The sequence below is a fragment of the Bos javanicus genome, chromosome 21, assembly GCF_032452875.1.
Source record: "Bos javanicus breed banteng chromosome 21, ARS-OSU_banteng_1.0, whole genome shotgun sequence".
NCBI classification, from domain to species: Eukaryota; Metazoa; Chordata; class Mammalia; order Artiodactyla; family Bovidae; genus Bos; species Bos javanicus.
This window is the reverse complement of record NC_083888.1, coordinates 25,959,453-25,977,235: the sequence shown is the minus strand read 5'-3', so window position 1 is coordinate 25,977,235 and position 17,783 is coordinate 25,959,453. Positions and strand designations below refer to the sequence as shown.

At 41.3% G+C, this 17,783-nt stretch overlaps 1 protein-coding gene and 1 non-coding gene across 13 annotated transcripts in view; both read right to left on the bottom strand.

Moving 5' to 3' along the window:
* The window catches only part of ARNT2 (aryl hydrocarbon receptor nuclear translocator 2), a 203,414-nt gene that overhangs the window by 57,759 nt on the left and 127,872 nt on the right, over positions 1–17,783 (bottom strand). The gene's annotated exons all lie outside the window — the stretch shown is intronic.
* On the bottom strand, positions 12,950–13,022 carry TRNAC-ACA (transfer RNA cysteine (anticodon ACA)). The gene has a single exon. It is a non-coding gene; the product is annotated as a tRNA-Cys (tRNA).

Here is a 17,783-nt window from a genome sequence, read left to right as displayed (position 1 = left end):
CCATGGAAGGGCTGGCACCTAAAACACTGGGGCTGAATATCTGCATAGGTGGCTCCGACACAACCCCACGAGCAGCCGTAGGGACCCCAGTGCCAAGGAAGCTGTGATCATCACTGCTCAGACTACCAGGATCTGGAGGAGGCTGTGGGTGACCACAGGAAGGCAGGGGTGGGCTCTGGCAGCAGCTGACGGAAAGGATTCAGGATCAAGCTCTCACATGCTTTCCTGACCAAAAGCCTGACAGGAAATGATGTGTAATCTCCAGATTATCATCCAGATATCTGGATGTTCTCTATTTTCCAAACGTTTGGGTAATATTCTCAAGTAATAGATGATCTTTTAAAATGGTTTTGACGGTTAGTACTCATCAATAAAAAGACAAATATAGCCCCAATTGACAAAAGGGCAAAGGATGTGAACATTACTCCAAAGGAAGTATACAAATGGTTAGTAAGCATATGGAAAGATACTCAACATCGTTAGTCATAAGGGAAATGCAAGTCACTACCATAATGAGAGTACTTCATATCCCTTAGGATGGGCTACAATTTTTTTAAAATGCAATAACAAGTGCTGGTGGAGATGTGGAGAAACGAACCGTCAAATACTGCTGGTGGGAATGTAAAATGGTGCAGTCGGTTTGGAAAACAATCTGGCAATTCCTCAAAGGGCTAAACGTTGAGCTACCATACACCCCAGAAATTCCACTCCTAGGTGTGCACCCGAAAGAAATGAAAACATATGTCCACTAACATATGTCCATGTGTACATAGATGTTCACAGCAACAACAGACCCAAAGTGGAAACAACCATGATATCTGTTAAGGGATGAATGGATAAACAAAATGTGGCAGATTCAGATACTAGTATATTATTGGGCAATAAAAAAGAAAATACTGACACCTGTTACAATATGGATAAATCTTGACAATATCATGCTAAGTGAAAGAAATCCATCACAGAAAGTCACATATTACATGAGTCTATTTATGTGAAATGTCCAGAACAGGCAATTCCATAAGATCAAACAAGTAGATTAGTGGTTGTCTAGGATTTGGGGGGAAACAGGAGTAACTGCTAACTGCTAATAGGTGTGCAATTTCTTTCTGGGATAACGAATATATTTTAAAACTAACTGCAATGATATAGTTGTAAAACTATGTGAATACACTCCAAACCACTGAATGGTACACTTTAATTTGTACACTTTGTGATACATGAATTGTATTTCAGTGCAGCTGGTATATAAACAATATTTTGAAAAAAAGAGGGGGTAGAAATAAGGGGAGTAAAAAGCCACCTACCAAAAGAATATAAAAAAATGATGTCTTGGTATATTTCTGGCCAGTCTTTCTGAAGCAAATTTAGAAGACTATATGATACCATTTTTTATTTTGGCCACACCATGCAGCATCTTAGTTCCCTGACAAGGGACAGAATCCATGTCCCCTGCAGTGGACACACAGAGTCTAAACCACTGGATCTCAGGAAAGACCCTAGAAAACTATAGATAAATAAAAGATAAATATTAAAATTAACCTTGATTACAGTAAAATCCTTATGTCCTTTACTGTGTGTATATGTGTGTAATAAAATATCTTTTTTTCCTTATATATTGTTTTATAACCTGCTTTGGAAACTTTTCAGCTTATTGAGAAATATTTATGTGTTTTCATCTTTCTTCTGTATGGATGTGCTGTGATTTCTGTAACCCCATCTCTCTGATACTAGTGCATTTTATTTTCCCCCAGTTTTTCACATGCGCAAGAAATACAATCCCATGCATCCTTCTACACAAAATCTTAGAGCATATCAATGAGTTCTTTAGCATATAAATCCTTGGAATGAAACTGCCATCTCAGAGAGTATACATGGTATTTTATTATTAGTTATATTTGCTTTTCTTTGAACATATATTTGTTTTCCATTTGGTCTTTTATGGACAGCCTGTACACAATTTTGCCATACAAAAGTTCTGTTTGTGGGTTTTTTCCTCATTTATTTAAAAAGTTTTGTGATGTATTAAGAATATAGGTGGGTCTCTCACAGACTTAGAGAATGAGCTTATGGTGGCTGGGGCAGGGGGAAGGATGGGGGAAGAGACAGGGAGTTTGGAATGGACATGTGCACACTGCCATATTTAAAATGGATAACCAACAAGAACTACTGTGTACAGCACAGGGAACTCTGCTCAGCATTCTATGGCAGTCTGGATGGGAGGGAAGTTTGGGGGAGAGTGGATACATGTATATGTATGGCTGAGTCCCTCTGCAGTCCACCTGAAACTATCACAACACTGTTAACTGGTTATACTCAATACAAATAGTTTTTTTTTTTTTTAAGAATATATGTGGGTCTCATTTAAGTTATTTTTTTATGTTTTTCTTTCCTTTAAAGTGTTTTCTTCATTTATTTCTACACTATTATTAAAGTATAGATCATCAAAACTGTCCGTTTTTACTCTGGTTTTTGCCTTTGGGGGTCATTCTTTGAAAAGTACAAGCTCTATCCCAAGATCATGTAAAATATTCACTCATATGTTCATATAGCACTCTATAGTTTCACATTTACCTTTAATAAATCTGAAATTTTTGATATGCTGTATCTCATGGTTTTGCAAATGATCAGTCAGTTGTCCTCAAACTGTGCACTACTTTTTCCTTTTGAAAATGCTTCCCTCATCAAATACCACATTTCTAAAGATACTTAGGTCTGTTTTAGGTCTTTTATGTTTGTTCAATAATTGGATTTAGAAAGTTCATTGATCACATCTTAATTAGTTAGGCTTTAAAAGATATTTTCACATATAGTAAGGTGACTACTCCCAAGTACTGTTAATGAAAATTTTACTAGCTACTTTTATATTTAGTGGACTATACAAATTTCAGAATTAACTTTCTTTTAAAAGAAATTCCACTGGGACAGTTATTAAAATTATATTAAATATGTAGATTGGTTTATAAAAAACTGAAATCTTCATAATACTAAGCCTTTATATCAAAGAATACATGACTCTCCACTTAGATATATTCATACATAATTCACACATTAGTTACATTCATATCCCTCAATATTATTTTGTAGTTTAAGAAACATTTTGCATTTCATGTTAAGGTTACTAACATGCATTTTAAAGTGTTGCTATTTTTTTAAATTAATTAATTTTTTAATTGGAGGCTAATTACTTTACACTATTGTAGTGGTTTTTGCCATCAGTTCAGTTCAGTTGCTCAGTCGTGTCCGACTCTTTGCGACCCCATGAATTGCAGCACATCAGGCCTCCCTGTCCATCACCATCTCCTGGAGTTCACTCAAACTCATGTCCATCAAGTCAGTGATGCCATCCAGTCATCTCATCCTCTGTCATCCCCTTCTCCTGCCCCCAATCCCTCCCAGCATCAGAGTCTTTTCCAATGAGTCAACTCTTCGCATGAGGTGGCCAAAGTACTGGAGTTTCAGCTTTAGCATCATTCCTCCCAAAGAACACCCAGGACTGATCTCCTTTAGAATGGACTGGTTGGATCTCCTTGCAGTCCAAGGGACTCTCAAGAGTCTTCTCCAACACCACAGTTCAAAAGCATCAATTCTTCGGTGCTCAGCTTTCTTCATAGTCCAACTCTCACATCCATACATGACCACTGGAAAAACCATAGCCTTGACTAGACGGACCTTTGTAGGCAATGTAATGTCTCTGCTTTTCAATATGCTATGTAGGTTGGTCATAACTTTTCTTCCAAGAAGTAAGCATCTTTTAATTTCATAGCTGCAATCACCATCTTCAGTGATTTTGGAGCCCAATTGACATGAATCACACATGGGTGTACATGTGTCCCCCATCCTGAACCTCCCCCCCACCTCCCTCCCAATCCCATCCCTCAGGGTCGTCCCAGTGCATGGGCCCTGAGAGCCCTGTCTCATGCATTGAACCTGGACTGGCGATCTATTTCACATATGGTAATATACATGTTTCAATGCTGTTCTTTCAAATCATCCCACCCTCGCCTTCTCCCACAGAGTACAAAAGTCTGTGCTTTATCTCTGTGTCTCTTTTGCTGTCTCGCATATAGGGTCATCATTACACCATCTTTTGAAATTCCATATATATGTGTTAATATACTGTATTGGTGTTTTTCTTCTCACTTACTTCACTCTGTATAAATAGGCTCCAGTTTCATCCACCTCATTAAAACTGATTCAAATGCATTCTTTTTAATAGCTGAGTAATAGTCCATTGTGTATATGTACCACAGCTTTCTTATTCATTCATCTGTCAATGGACATCTAGGTTGCTTCCATGTCCTGGCTATTATAAACAGTGCTGGGATGAACATTGGGGTACATGGGTCTCTTTCAATTCTGGTTTCCTCGGTGTGTATGCCCAGCAGTGGGATTGCTGGGTCATATGGCAGTTCTATTTCCAGTTTTTTAAGGAATCTCCACGCTGTTCTCCATAGTGGCTATACTAGTTTGCATTCCCACCAACAGTGTAAGAGGGTTCCCTTTTCTCCACACTCTCTCCAGCATTTATTGTTTGTAGACTTTTGGATAGCAGCCATTCTGACTGGCGTGAGATGGTACCTCATTGTGGTTTTGATTTGCATTTCTCTGATAATGAGTGGTGTTGAACATCTTTTCATGTGTTTGTTAGCCATCTGTATGTCTTCTTTGGAGAAATGTCTGCTTAGTTCTTTGGCTCATTTTTTGATTGGGTCATTTATTTTTCTGGAATTGAGCTGCATGAGCTGCTTGTATATTTTTGAGATTAATTCTGTCAGTTGCTTCATTTGCCTTCATTTTCTCCCATTCTGAAGGCTGTCTTTTCACCTTGCTTACAGTTTTCTTCATTGTGCAAAAGCTTTTAAGTTTAATTAGGTCCCATTTGTTTATTTGTGCTTTTATTTCCATTACTCTGGGAGGTGGGTCATAGAGGATCCTGCTGTGATTTATGTCAGAGAGCTTTTTGCCTATGTTTTCCTCTAGGAGTTTTATGGTTTCTGGTCTTACATTTAGATCTTTAATCGATTTGAGTTTATTTTTGTGTATGGTGTTAGAAAGTGTTCTAGTTTCATTCTTTGACAAGTGGTTGACCAGTTTTCCCAGCACCATTTGTTAAATTCAGTTCAGTTCAGCTCAGTCACTCAGTCGTGTCCAACTCTTTATGACCCCATGAACTGCAGCACACCAGGCCTCCCTGTCCATCACCAACTCCCAGAATTTACTCAAACTCATGTCCATCAAGTCGGTGATGCCATCCAGCCATCTCATCCTCTGTCATCCCCTTCTCCTCCTGCCTTCAATCTTTCCCAGCATCAGGGTCTTTTCAAATGAGTCAGCTCTTTGCATCAGGTGGCCAAAGTATTGGAGTTTCAGCTTCAACATCAGTCCTTCCAATGAACACCCAGGACTGATCTCCTTTAGGATGGACTGGTTGGATCTCCTTGCAGTCCAAGGGACTCTCAAGAGTCTTCTCCAACACCACAGTTCAAAAGCATCAATTCTTCGACATTCAGCTTTCTTTATAGTCCAACTCACATCCATACATGACTACTGGAAAAACCATAGCTTTGACTAGATGGATCTTTGTTGGCAAAGTAATGTCTCTGCTTTTTAATACGCTGTCTAGGTTGGTCACAACTTTGCTTCCAAGTAGTAAGCGTCTTTTAATTTCATGGCTGCAGTCAGCATCTGCAGTGATTTTGGAGCCCCAAAAAATAAAGTCAGCCATTGTTTCCACTGTTTCCCCATTTATTTGCCATGAAGTGAGGGGACCAGATGCCATGATCTTAGTTTTCTGAATGTTGAGCTTTAAGCCAACTTTTTCACTCTCCTCTTTCACTTTCATCGAAAGGCTCTTTAAGTCTTCTTCATGTTCTGCCATAAGGTTGGTATTATCTTGTTAAAGAGATTCTCTTTTCTCCACTGTATAGGTGTCCATAGGTGTGTGGATTTATATCTGGGCTTTCTATTTTGTTCCATTGATCTATATTTCTGTCTTTGTGCCAGTACCATACTGTCTTGATGACTGTTTCTTTGTAGTATAGTCTGAAGTCAGGCAGGTTGATTCCTCCAATTCCATTCTTCTTTCTCAAGATTGCTTTGGCTACTCTAGGTGTTTTGTATTTCCATACAAATTGTGAAATTATTTGTTCTAGTTCTGTGAAAAATACCGTTGGTAGCTTGATAGGGATTGCATTGAATCTATAGATTGCTTTGGGTAGTATATTCATTTTCACTATATTGTCTTCTGATCCATGCTGCTGCTGCTGCTATGTCGCTCAGTCGTATCCGACTCTGTGCGACCCCATGGACTGCAGCCTACCAGGCTTCTCCGTCCATGGGATCCTCCAGGCAAGAACACTGGAGTGGGTCGCCATTTCCTTCTCCAATGCATGAAAGTGGAAAGTGAAAGCGAAGTCGCTCAGTCGTGTCTGACTCTTAGTGACCCCATGGACTGCAGCCTACCAGGCTCCTCCATCCATGGGATTTTCTGGGCAACAGGACTGGAGTGGGGTGCCATTGCCTTCTCCCTCCGATCCATGAACATGATATATTTCTCTATCTATTGTGTCATCTTTGATTTCTTTCATCAGTGTTTTATAGTTTTTTATATATAAATGTTGCTATTTTTATAGATGGATATTCTTTTCACATTTTATTTTCCAATGTGTTACTGATTTTTTTTAGTATTTTATAAATGGCTTTGTACCCAATTCTCTCAAATATTTTCAGTAGATTTGATTTTATGTTTTAGGTAATCATATTATCTGCTGCTGCTGCTGCTAAGTTGCTTCAGTCATGTCCGACTCTGTGCGACCCCATAGACGGCAGCCCACCAGGCTCCCCCATCCCTGGGATTCTCCAGGCAAGAACACTGGAGTGGGTTGCCATTTCCTTCTCCAATGCATGAAAGTGAAAAGTGAAAGTGAAGTTGCTCAGTCGTGTCCGACTCTTAGCAACCCCATGGACTGTAGCCTACCAGGCTCCTCCGTCCATGGGATTTTCCAGGCAAGAGTACTGGAGTGGGGTGCCATTGCCTTCTCCGCATATTATCTGCAAGTAATGTTAATTCTATAATTTTCTTTCTTTTCTCCCTTTCAAGTAATTATGCTTTATTCCTTTTCTTATTTTAGTTCCTGGAGTAAAAATTCCAACACAAATGCTGATTAATAGAGGCAGTAGCGAACATTCCTTTTATATTCTTCATTTTGATAAAAACCCTTCTAATATTTCACCAGTCTGTAAGATATTGATTGTTGGTTTCAGATATTTGTATTGTTTGCACTAAGGAAACATATTTCTATTATTGATTTATAAACATTTATTTAACAACATTAATAGATAAAATCAATTCACTCCCCTCCATTAATTAATTATATTAACAGATCTCTTAATATTAAACCATTCAAGTAGTCTTGTAATTAATAAATATATAATTTGATTTGCTAGTGTTGTATTTAGCACCTGTATGTTCATAAATGAAATTGGGTTCATTGTTTTCCTTTTTGAAGTGCCCTTGTCAGGTTTTGTATTAAAGTTTTGGGAACTTTAAGAAATAAAGCCAAACACTTGCTGTCTTCCTATGCTTTGTAAGTGTTTAAATAATTTACTCATAAAATTTTGAGGCCTGGCACCATTGGGAGAGCTGTTCTTTGTTCTTGAAAAAATAGCTTTTTCAACTTATTGTTTAGTTTTGATTTCCTCTCATTAAAAAAAAAAAAAAAGACCTTTCTTTGATTCAATTTTCCCAGAAATTAACTTTCTTCCCAAAGATTTTAACATGTATAAATTTAAATTATGCACACTATGTTTATAAGGTTTTAAACTTTCTTTGATAAATCTCTTTACCATTAACATGCATTTATTTTCTTTTTTTAAAAAATAAGGATTAGACTTATTAGAAGTTTTCTCTTTTACCAGTCTTTATTTATTTACTCATCTCACATACTAGCAAAGCAATGCTCAAAATTTTCCAAGCCAGGCTTCAACGGTATGTGAACCATGAACTTCCAGATGTTCAAGCTGGATTTAGAAAAGGCAGAAGAACCAGAGATCAAATTGCCAACATCCGTTGGATCATCGAAAAAGCAAGAGAGTTCAAGAAAAACATCTACTTCTGCTTTATTGACTATGCCAAAGTCTTTGACTGTGTGGACCACAACAAACTATGGAAAATTCTTAAAGAAGTGGGAATATAAGACCACCTAGTCTGCCTCCTGGGAAATCTGTATACAGGTCAAGAAGCAACAATTATAGCTGAACAAGGAACAGCAGACTAGTTCAGAATCAGGAAAGGAGTACATTAAGGCTGTATATGGTCACCCTGCTTATTTAACTTATATGCAGAGTACATGAGAAATGTACTTTCTCATATCATGAGAAATGCTGAACTGGATGAAGCATAAGCTAGAATCAAGATTGCTGGGAGAAATATCAATAACCTCAGATATGCAGATTACATCACCCTTATGGCAGAAAGCGAAAAAGAACTAAAGAGCCTTTTGATGAAAGTGAAAGAGGAGAGTGAAAAAGTTGGCTTAAAGCTCAACATTCAGAAAACTAAGATCATGGCATCTGGTCCCATCACTTCATGGCAAATAGATGGGGAAACAATGGAAACAATGAAAGACTACTTTTTTGAGCTCCAAAATCACTGCAGATGGTGACTGCAGCCATGAAATTTAAAAGACGCTTGCTCCTTGGAAGCAAAGTTATGATCAACCTAGACAGCATATTAAAAAGCAGAGACATTACTTTGCCAACAAAGGTCCGTCTTTGACCATAGTCAAAACTATGGTTTTTCCAGTGGTCACGTATGGATGTGAGAGTTGGACTATAAAGAAAGCTGAGTGTCGAAGAATTGATGCTTTTGAACTGTGGTGTTGGAGAAGACTCTTGAGAGTCCCTTGGACTGCAAGGAGATCCAACCAGTCCATTCTGAAGGAGATCAGCCCTGGGTGTTCATTGGAAGGACTGATGCTGAAGCTGAAACTCCAATACTTTGGCCACCTGATGCAAAGAGCTGACTCATTTGAAAAGACCCTGATGCTGGGAAAGATTGAAGGCAGGAGGAGAAGGGGATGACAGAGGATGAGGTGTTTGGATGGCATCACCGACTCAATGCAGATGAGTTTGAGTAAACTCTGGGAGTTGGTGATGGACAGGGAGGCCTGGCGTGCTTCAGTCCATGGGGTGCAAAGAGTCAGAGATGAGTGAGCAACTGAACTGAACAGAACTGATTTATTTACAGTTGAAGTATAATTACTTTACAATGTTGTGTTAGTTTCTGCTGTACAACAGCATGCATCGGCCATACACGTACACATATATCCCTTCCCTCCTGAGCCTCCTTCCCATCTTCTCCATCCCATCCCACTCCCTACAGGTTTTCTTTTACCAGTCTTGATGAATAACTATTATCAACAGGATAATAATTTTATTTTCTAATTTAATCTTTTTTATTTATATTTGTTCATTAATTCTATCCTTTTGGTTTGCTCATGTTATTTTGTTATCCTATGTTTGTAAGTTAAATAAATTCTATTTTCATAAGTTAAATTCCTAATTCATAAGGCAAATCCTAGTTTTCCCACATTTAATAAGAAAAGCACTTCAAACCACAGCTTTCCTATAAGCACTGTTTTGGTCACATCCAGGAAGTCTTGATATGGAATGGGGCCTTAGTTGTTAATTACAAAATAGTCTGTAATGAGAGTTTAATTTTGATTTCCACTTTTCAAAGATAGGTTTCTTTGCACAAAGGTAGTAGCTGGTTTACCCTTTCATAAGGACACAAGTCGTACTGGATTAGGGGCCCACACAACATCAGTATGATCTCATCTTAACTTAATTACATCTGCAAGGGCTCTACTGCCAAATAAGGTCACATTCTGAAATACTGGGCTTCAACCCATGAATTCTGTAGGGAACTCATTCCAACCCATAACACCTCTGTGAATGTTCTATGTGTTCATTTTTAACATATAGGTTAGCCATGACACAGATCTAACATGTGAACTGAGACACCTCCTTTCTGTACCCAAGACAAGCATCACTAATAAATAATGGCATATTTCCCCCCCTCCAGTTATTTTATCCATTCATTCATTCATTTATTTGGGTGCATCAGGTCTTAGTCACATGTGGGATATTTTGATGTGATGCACAGCCTCTCTAGATGTGGCAAGTGGGCTCCAGAGCATGTAGCTCAGTACTTGCTGTGTGTGGGCTTAGTTGCTCTGAGGCATGTGGGATCTTAGTTCCCTGACCAGGGATCAAACCCTTGTCCTCTGATTTGCAAGGTGGATTTTCTACCACTGGGCTACCAGGGACGTCCCTCCCACCAGTTATTGAAGCAGACACAAAACAGTTCATCAAAGCAGGCCGTAAAATAAAACCTGCTTGCTGCTTCTGTTTTCTTAGTGTTGTGTTTTATTATAAACTTGCACAAATTCTTTCCATAGCAATGACTAAATAACAGTGTTAAATAGGGGTATTAGTAAACCTGGGTTCCTTCTGGGTAGGTTCTGCAGGGTGCATAAGCAGGAGACGAAAGAGAAACTCAGTCACCAAACACTCACCGGGGCCCCTCTATGTTCTAAGCCCTGTGCTCAGTAGCTTAAATAATACAGCAATGCATATGATCTGGTCCTGTCATAAGCAGCAGAGACAAACAGATGTAAAATATCTATAACAAGAAGTACCATGTGACACACCTCTTGGCTGGGAAGTTGTTGGCAGAATACTCCTGAAGGCTTTATAGACAAGGGTTCATCAGAGTCGGGTGTGTCTCTGTGTCTGGTGGGACTAGCATTGGCCAGAGAAAGATGTCTCTGGGGATGTGTTAGGAGAAGGAGGTGTCTTAACAAGTCTAGCACAGTTCCTTTACAGCATCACAGTTCTGAGTCCCATGCAGTCAAGGCTGAGGCACCGAGTAAGTATTTCTCATGTAAGAAAAAAGCCTACAAAAGCCACCTCCTCCGTGAACAAATTTATATTTATCAGTCTCAGCAAACCAGAACAAGGTCTCTACCAGCGCTAACAGATCTCAAAGGTCATTCACTACAGTCTGGGCACTTCGCTTTCAGGAAAGGCTGTCAGCCCCACTCACAGTCTATTTCATTCCTTCTGTCCATGGTACCGACAAGTTACTATTGGTCTAGACCCGTAGTCCTCAATCTTTTTGGCAATGGGGATCAGTTTTGTGGAAGACAATTGTTTCATGGAAGGCAGTGGGGACAGTTTCAGGATGATTCAAGCCCACTGCATTTATTGTGCACTTTATGTCTATTAGTATTACATCAGCTACACCCCAGATCATCAAGCATTAGATTCCAGAGGTTAGGGACCCCTGGTCTATATCATGAAGGATGGCGTGGCATGCGTGCTCAGTTATGTCCAACTGTTTGTGATCCCATGGACTGTGGCCTGCCAGGCTCCTCTGTCCATGGGATTTCCCAGGCAAGAATACTGGAGTGGGTTGTCATTTCTTCCTCCAAGGATCTTCCCAACCCAGGGATTGAACCTGCATCTCCTGTGTTTGCAGGCGGATTCTTCACCACTATGCCACCTGAGACATCAATCAGCTCCACCTCAGATGATCACGCTTTAGATCCCAGAGGTTGGAGACCCCTGGTTTAGACGATAAAGGATGAGAACCAGAAATCTGTGATTGGATAGCACAGTATAAAAAGAGACACCTGGAAAGAATGAAGTTATTTACCACCAGGTGAATTTGAAGACAGGGAATCCTTACGGAGCATAAAAAGGAACAAACAACAACCCACACACAAAAAAACAATAGCCACAAGGGAGACAGCAGAGAGCTGAAAACCCTTGAGGGCACCTTTGAATTATCCTTTCAATTCCCATCCAGCTCTAGACTTTTGTCAAGCCAACTCTGAATTATTAGGGGAAAAGACAAGAGCATGTTCTGGGCCCCTTATGTAAGCAGATGAGAAATTCTGTGCGATGAAAGATAATACAAAACAAAACGAGAAGAGAAACAACAGCCTGGAAGAAAAGATTTGCAACATACAGTAGACAAAGGTATAATATTCATAATATTATAAAGACATCCTACAAGTAATGGCAACCCACTGCAGTACTCTTGCCTGCAGAATCCCAAGGACAGGGGAGTCTGGAGGACTACAGCCCATGGGGTCACAGACAGTAGGCTATCTGGACAAGTAAATAAGGAAAGCACAGATCACTCCACAGGAAAATGTGCATATATACCATGGACAAGCAACTCACAGTAAAGTACAGATAGTCGATATATCCAGAAAAGATGCTCAATTTCACTAATGAAGACAATCTAATTTAAAATATATCATCTCCCCTCACCCCCCCCCCAAATACTTATCAGATTGGCAAAACTTACAAAAGAATGAAAACATTCAGAGTTGGGAGGAGAGGGGAAAAATGGACCCATTTGCAATCTGCCTTGTAAGGTAATTTGATAACATCTATTAAAATATACTTGCATCATCCCATTCTACTTCTGAGACCATCCTGCAGAAACACAAGTGCTCATGGGAAAAGAATCATGTGCAAGGACATCCACTATGGTACTCTTTGCAAGAGCCCCAAACTGAAAACAATCTTCAAAAAAATTTTTTTGATTTATTTTTAATTTTTGGCCATACCTTTCAGTATGTAGGATCTTAGTTCCCTGACTAGGGACTGAAGCTGTGCCCCTTGCATTAGAAGGTGGTCTCAACAATTGGACTGCCAAAGAAGTCCCTGAAAACCATCTTAAAGTTCCAATTTGGGGAGCAGCTGATGGAATACTATACAATCATTTAAAAGAATTAATTAGGTGAAAGTGAAGTTGCTCAGTCGTGTCCGACTCTGTGCTACCCCATGGACTGTAGCCTACCAGGCTCCTCAGTCCATGGGATTTTCCAGGCAAGAACACTGAAGTGGATTGCCACTTCCTTCTCCAGGGGATCTTCCTGACCCAGGGATCGAACCTGGGTCTTCAGCATTGTAGGCAGATGCTTTACCGTCTGAGCTACCAGGGATTGCACTGTTTAAGTACTAACTTGGAAACATTTATGATACCCATGAAAAATTTAAAATGTCTAGAATAGAACCAGGGTGGAAAGGGAGACTTTTTACTTCATAATACACTAAAATTTTTTAAACTGGGTTTTCAGTGGACTTCTCTGGCAGTCCAGTGGTTCAGTTCAGTTCAGTTCAGTCGCTCAGTCGTGTCCGACTCTTTGCGACTCCATGAACTGCAGCACGCCAGGCCTCCCTGTCCATCACCATCTCCCGGAGTTCACTCAAACTCACATCCATTGAGTCGGTAATGCTATCCAGCCATCTCATCCTCTGTCGTCCCCTTTTCCTCCTGCCCCCAATCCCTCCCAGCATCAGAGTCTTTTCCAATGAGTCAACTCTTCGCATGAGGTGGCCAAAGTACTGGAGTTTCAGCTTTAGCATCATTCCTTCCAAAGAACACCCAGGGCTGATCTCCTTCAGAATGGACTGGTTGGATCTCCTTGCAGTCCAAGGGACTCTCAAGAGTCTTCTCCAACACCACAGTTCAAAAGCATCAATTCTTTGGCGCTCAGCCTTCTTCACAGACCAACTCTCACATCCATACATGACCACAGGAAAAACCATAGCCTTGACTAGACGGACCTTTGTTGGCAAAGTAATGTCTCTGCTTTTGAATATGCTATCTAGGTTGGTCATAACTTTCCTTCCAAGGAGTAAGTGTCTTTTAATTTCATGGCTGCAGTCACCATCTGCAGTGATTTTGGAGCCCAGAAAAATAAAGTCTGACACTGTTTCCACTGTTTCTCCATTTATTTGCCATGAAGTGATGGGAACAGATGCCATGATCTTCGTTTTCGGAATGTTGAGCTTTAAGTCAACTTTTTCACTCTCCTCTTTCACTTTCATCAAGACGCTTTTTAGTTCCTCTTCACTTTCTGCCATAAGGGTGGCGTCATCTGCATATCTGAGGTTATTGATATTTCTCCTGGCAATCTTGATTCCAGCTTGTGCTTCCTCCAGCCCAGCACTTCTCATGATGTACTCTGCATAGAAGTTAAATAAGCAGGGTGACAGTGTACAGCCTTGATGTACTCCTTTTCCTATTTGGAACCAGTCTGTTGTTCCATGTCCAGTTCTAACTGTTGCTTCCTGACCTGCATATAGGTTTCTCAAGAGGCAGGTCAGGTGGTCTGGTAACAGCATGAAAAGGCAAAATGATTGGATACTGAAAGGGGAACTCCCCAGGTCAGTAGGTGCCCAATATGCTACTGGAAATCAGTGGAGAAATAACTCCAGAAAGAATGAAGGGATGGAGCCAAAGTAAAAACAATACCCAGTTGTGGATGTGACTGGTGATAGAAGCAAGGTCCGATGCTATAAAGAGCAATATTGCATAGGAACCTGGAATGTTATGTCCATGAATCAAGGCAAATTGGAAGTGGTCAAACAAGAGATGGCAAGAGTGAATGTCAACATTCTAGGAATCAGCGAACTAAAATGGACTGGAATGGGTGAATTTAATTCAGATGACCATTATATCTACTACTGTGGGCAGGAATCCCTTAGAAGAAATGAAGTAGCCAACATGGTCAACAAATAGTCCAAAATGTAGTACTTGGATGCAATCTCAAAAACAACAGAATGATCTCTGTTCGTTTCCAAGGCAAACCATTCAATATCACAGGAATCCAAGTCTATGCCCCAACCAGTAACGCTGAAGAAGCTGAAGTTGAACGGTTCTATGAAGACCTACAAGACCTTTTAGAACTAACACCCCAAAAAGATGTCCTTTTGATTACAGTCCAGTGGTTAAGACTTTGATTTCCAATTCAGGGGGTGTGGATTCGATTCCCTGGTTGGAAAACTAAGATCCCACATGCCTCATGGCCAAAAAACCAAAACATAAAAACAAAAGCAATATTGTAACAAATTCAATAAAGACTTTAAAAAAGGTCTGCATCAAAAAAATCTGTTAAAAAATGGGTTTTAGGTGAACTTTAATTTTTAAGATTTTATAGACTTCTAAATTTAATAAGATGGGCTGTTTTATAGTAATGATAATAAAAAATGATTAAGGAAAAAGGCTGGCCTGTGATGTTTATATTTAAAAAGGTGGGCTTCACACACCTGGGGAATTTTCCCAGTTCATACCTCATTCTCCAACCATGTCAGAAACATGAGCATATTGTACTTAAATCCAGCCTTTAGAATCCTGCTCCTGATTACCAAACTGAAGGAAAATGCACATGATGATGCTGGACATTTAATTGTCAAATGTTTGGCAGAGATGCAACATTTCTTTCCAAATTAACTGCCATTGAATCATGAAAATTAACACGCCATCTTCTTGTGCCTAAAGGGAAGGCTGTAAATGAGTATTTCTTGTATAAACTTGAACTCAGAAGATAGAGCTTCATTTCCAGAAAGGCATCATCTATAAACAAAGGGCTAAGGGCCTGTAACAATAAAGCCACACTGGGGTCCAGCAGGATGTCAGGAAAAAAGGAATTAGGGGGCACAAGGGCTGCCCTTTCCAGGCCTGAGTCTCACCAGGGGTATAGAGAGGAATGGGCCATGAGGCTCCCCTAGGTTTCCTGCCCACCTCAAGACTCTTGAGTCCATGCTATCTCCCCCTGACAGAAGAGGGATGTCATTGGAGAGCAGTGGACTGTTTTCCAAAGGAAGCTCAGATGACTGACCCTCTCATTCTCTTGGTGGCTTAGCTGTGGCTCTTCCCTGCTATCTTTAGCTTTCAGTTATAGAAAGTTCAGGCTCAGATGGTAAAGAATCTGCCTGGCAAAGTAGGAGACTCAGGTTCAATCCCTGGGTCGGGAAGATCCCCTGGAGAAGGGCAGGGCAACCCACCACAGTATTCTTGCCTGGAGAATCCCCGCAAACAGAGTTGCCTGGTGGGCTACAGTCCATGGGGTCACACAGAGTCAGACATGACTGAAGGGACTTAGCATGCAGGCACATACAAAGTTCAGAAATAAATGACATGCTTCACTGATTGACTTCTCCCCCATTTCTAGCTCCTAGAAGCTATAAATCCTCGCTGGTGCAGAACAGGTATCTAAAAGGTAGGGCTGTGTCCAACAGCCCACCTGTCACCCATCCCTGCTCTGGGGCCACACTGTCTCTCCAGCTTCTGGTCACAATACTTTTGTCTTGGGCAGGCTGGGCACTGGCTAGCACCAAGAGTTCTGCCATGATGCTAACTCACCACTCATCGTAGCCAGTCCCCCAGTAGCACTCACATCCTGATTCTGCTGTCATTTCTCACCACCATCAGTGTCTTGCTGCTTTCTGCTCCACATTCCTCTCAATGAAGACCAGCCTCCACCTGGCCTTGCTCGAAGTAACTAGCTCCCAAATAACCTTCTACGTGGTCCTTGGGAATTTCATCTTTTGTAGTCGAAGACCGGCATCCTTGGCTGTCTGCATCTCATGGGCTCTGCGATCTGGGTGCTTCCATCTCCCTGACTGTGACCCCCTCCCCAGGAGAGGATGTTCCTTCCTCCAACAGCCCCCAGTCACGGACACTGGACCCCTCCAGACACCGCCTTCACACAACCCTCCTGTTGCGTGCACGCTCAGTTGCTTCAGTCATGTCTGACTCTTTGCAACCCTATGGACTGTAGCCTGCCAGGCTCCTCTGTCCATGGCATTCTCTAGGCAAGAATACTGGAGTGAGTTGCCATGCCTGCCTTCAGGGGATCTTTCCAACCCAGGGATCGAACCAGCATCTCTTGCACTCCTGCACAGGTGGATTCTTCCTGAACCACTGGGTAAGCCTGACCCTCCTTTTACAGGTGCTCAAAAGTCTCTTCTTCTAGCACGTACTCCAACCATCTTCCCTCCTTGGCCCCACCTCTCCCTATGCTATTGCTACTTTTCATTTTGCCAAAGCACAGCCTTGACCATACTTCAAGCTCCTTTTCTAAAAAACCTCAAAGGCTCCCCACCAGTCACCAATTTCAGGGCCAGTGGGGTTTCAGAGTCAGACATGACTTAGCGACTGAACAATAACAACAACTGGCAGGTGGGGCTCAATATGTCCGACTCTAGTTTTTGCTATGATGCTGGTGATGGCTTCCCCGACACTAGTCAATAGACACAGAATCATCCCATTCCTGAGCTGGCCGCTTGGCATCTGAACTCTGCCTGGCTGCAGGTTTCCCCTGCAGGGTCTGGGCTGTGGTCAAGGGAAGGGGAGAAGTGCTGGGGTCAGCTGAGATGTGGAGTCTTACAGGATTTTAGATTCCCCCTCTGTGGAGAGGAGGGGCTGGCTTGGGGTAATGCTGAAGGTTCTCTTTAATTCTGACTTTCTTGGCCCCACACCAGCTCAGAGTTTGGCCATGGGATCAGTTTGACATACCTGTTGAGCACCTGTTAAGTGCCTGACAGTAAGGGATTCAGCGTGCATGCCACCAGCTCCTGCTCTCAAGGAGTTGCCAGCAGGTGGGGGAAGCAGAGAACCAGAGCATCACAATGCCAGGTGGTTAGTGTTACAACAGAGAAAAGAACAGGCTGCTTTGAGGAAGGGCGGGTGGCCAAGGCTGGATGCCAGGGCTGGCAGGGATGGTGTCAGGAGGGAATGCTTCCTGGCAGGAACCTCAGCATTTCTCAAAGTGGTTTTTAATAGGAACGGAATAATTCCAGCCATTTAAACAGATCTCAATGATTTCCTAATTGGTTTCACAAGCCCGTTTTGCCCCACATTCAATTACCTTTTCTTTGGAAACACACTCCACTAACGCCAGCTCTAAATAAACCCC